A 3433-nucleotide genomic window follows, 5' to 3' on the forward strand; every position below is an offset into this window, starting at 1 on the left:
CCGCGTTACTGCAATTTCCTCTATGTCGCGCGGTCGCGTGAGCCATGCGCCGCGTCACTTCTCACTGGTCATCTCCTCAATTTCTTGTGTTCCTTCCATTTTTGCAAGCTTCCTTTCTAATCTCCAAGTCATTCATGCCCTATAAAGCCTGAAACACTTAACACACAGATCACGGCATCGAATGGAATAAAGGAGAATTAAAATACAAAATAAAAAGTCTCTAGGAAGCAAGTTTTCAACCATGAAGTATTTTTAGGAAGGAATTATAAATGCATGCTAATCATATGAATAAGTGGGTAAAGATTTGATAAAATCGCACAATTAAACACAATATAAACCATAAAACAGTGGTTTATCACATGTTCCCTCTTCAGTTACTTTGGTAACCATGCATGCCATTAATGAGCGCACTTTTATCTATAGTGTCTTATAAATATATACACTTCATCCTTCTTCTTTCTTCCCTTTTTCACTTTCTTCGTGTTGTTTCATCTTGCTCTCACTCCATTAACTTTGCAACCTTTGTTCTTCTTTCAAGATTTCTTTATTTTGAATTTTCATTTGTGTGTTCTCATTCGTTCACTAGAGGCTTCGGATCTTACGTTGTTTTTGCTGTTTTAAGTGCTTGTTTTCCGTTGGCATTCTTCTTTTCAGGTTGGTTTTTTGCCCTTTTTCTTGTTCTGTTTTTTTTGTTCTTCCTTGCCAACTTCATAGGTTCAAAAATTGGCTTGCTTTCTTTCTTGGATCGGCATTTGGTGGCTTTTGAAAATGGGGTTTTAACCTTGATGAAAATGGGATTTATCCTTGAACACTTCGCGTTATCCCTGGTTTTTATTTGTTATTGCTGCTGGTGAATCTAAATGTGGAGTTTTCATACTTGTGTTGCCCCCAAATGGTGCCACTTTATTGCATGAACATGGTGCCATTTGTGATGATATTTTTTTGTAGTAAAATATAAGAACTGTAATATTTTAATTACGACCCGACTTTCCGACTTCTTTTTGTGACGTTTTCTTTGTTTGTTGTATTGTAGGTATAGCTTGTATGTCTTGGTCAGTTATTCATAATATGTCTTCTAAAACCTTACCTGGGTAGATATATCTATTTTTACTCATGTCCCTATTATTGATAGAGAGTATTCCGAGGCCTTTCGTAGACATTATAGGTTGTGTGAAAATCGAGAGGATGAGCATAGATATGAAATTGTAGTCGCTGATCCTGAGGAGAGGGTTTATTTTTCCCGACTTGATAGGTCGGAACGTTATTTCAAGTATATGTATGACTGCTTTTTTACAAAATTAGGAGTTATTCTTCCTTTCTCTGATTTTGAATATGTGGTCCTTAAATTCTGTAATGTTGCCCCTACACAATTGCATTCCAACTCTTGGGGTTTCTTGAAAATATACTAATTTCTTTGTCGGGAGCTGGATGTCCGATCTTCTCTTATGGTCTTCTTTTATCTTTTCGTCTTTACCAAGCCTTTTAGCTCCAAAAAGCTAGGTTGGCTTTATTTTCAAGCTATTCAGGGTAGAACAGTTTTTGCCATCTTTGATGAGTCCTTTCATGACTTTAAAAACTATTTCTTTAAGATCCAAGCTGTAGAAGGTATCCGACCTTCCTTTTTAGATGTAAGGGATGAGCCTCTGTTCCATCTGTACTGGGAAGAGAGTCCAGTGCTTGTTAAGTACAACCTAGATGATTTATATGAGCTTGAGGGGAGTGTGGTCAAGTTATTCTAGAAGTTTTGGGGACGAGCTCCCTATTTGGACACTAAAAGGTAATTAGAGAATCCAAGCCAGCTTCAGTCCGAGCTAGTAGTCTTCTTTTCCATTTTATGATTATTTTATTAGAATGGTTTCAACGATTAACATAGCTCGACTTTTATATCATGCAGAAAAGATAGTTCCAAATCAGCTGCTATGGAAACACTTCGGACCACCAGAAAGAACGTTGTAGCTCAGAGCTTACAATTGAAAGAGGGTGGTAAAACCGCCGACCTCGCCTCTCCTTCTAATTCGGATTCGGGTGCCTCAACCTCTCTGAAAAGTACCCCTAATCCGACTCCTCAGCCAACCCTTCCTCCTTCTAGCTCGGCAAACCCCAAAGTCCAACCTCCTCCTTCCACTACAAAACCCAACCCCAAGAAACACAAGTCTTCGAAATTAGAGAATATATACGAGCAGGGTTTTGATGCCCTTGCTTGGAGTGAAAAGCACATCCTTCTTCATAGCTTCATCAGTATGGATGATATTGCTATTAAGATTTATCTTCATCTCCTTGCCCGAGGTGGAGTGCGGACGGCCGACATATGCGTGACGTTAGCCAGGGGGTTAGAGAAGACTCTTCTTGGTGCCACTCAAAGCACGTTGGCTACTTTGCAAGCTGAGGTGGCATCCTTGAGGGAGTCTAAGAAGGAATGGGAGGAAGAGAGGAAATCTCTGCTCTCTGATCTGGGCAAAGCTCGGGCTAAAGTCAAACAGGAAGAAGCCGCTTTGGCCATGTCAAAGGGGTTGAAGAAGAAAGCCAAGGAGAGTTACACCAGGGTCTTTGGGGAAAAACTCGATTTGGTAGACGAAGTTACTAAAGCCCGAGATAGATACGTAGAGCTTGAGGAGATTGTAGTCGAAGGTATGGACAAGATGGTTGAAAATTTGAAGGCTCGGTTCTAGGTTGTTGCTCCTGAGGTGGACCTCTCTCTTATCAGCCCGAACAATATAGTGGTAGATGGAAAGATTGTACCTACCTTGAAGGATGAGAAGGATACTCCTATACCCGATCTAAAAACTTCAAGGGTGCACTTGGGAAAACTTCTCAAGTTCTCGACCCTCAGCTAGATGGTGAGCCTCTTCCTTCTACAACTCTCCCGATCTCTATAGTGCCAGTTTTTGAATATGCTCTGACCTCTTCTACTTGACCTGAAGATGTTGTCACTAGAGAGCAGCTCCACCCTTTGTAATTGCTTTTGATTTTCTAGCTTGAATGGCCCGACCTGTGGGTCTTTTATGAACAATTTAACCTTTGTAATAGTTAGTTTTGAACAATTTCTATTTTGCTCTAGTTATAGTTTGAACAACTTTTATATTCTGTTAAAAACCTTCTTCCACTATTTTAATAGTGGTTTTTTGGCATAAATGATTATGTTGTTTGAAACATATTTCTTTAGTCAGTACAACTATTTTAGTTGAACATAAAATTTATTATTTCGACAACTTTCGATGCTGTTTTTTGCTAAGTTAGAAAAGACGTTGGCGAAGTAGATCGGTCCTTTTTCGACCTTTTATATACATGTATTAATTTTTCCTTTTTGAGCTCTGACTTTAAGTAATCGGACTTTTGCCAAGTTACTTTTATATTTTGTTTTTAGTCTGACTTATTTTGAGGTCGATATACAAACTTCTTATATAACTTCTTACATTAATTTGTATCTCGTCGC

At 38.9% G+C, this 3433-nt stretch overlaps 1 pseudogene; it reads left to right on the top strand.

Moving 5' to 3' along the window:
- Positions 1-768: 768 nt before the first annotated feature.
- On the top strand, positions 769-2834 carry LOC148550920 (uncharacterized; annotated as a pseudogene).
- The last annotated feature ends 599 nt before the right edge of the window (positions 2835-3433 follow it).

The sequence above is a fragment of the Arachis ipaensis genome, chromosome B7, assembly GCF_059453495.1.
Source record: "Arachis ipaensis isolate K30076 ecotype BB chromosome B7, ASM5945349v1, whole genome shotgun sequence".
Taxonomy (NCBI): Eukaryota; Viridiplantae; Streptophyta; class Magnoliopsida; order Fabales; family Fabaceae; genus Arachis; species Arachis ipaensis.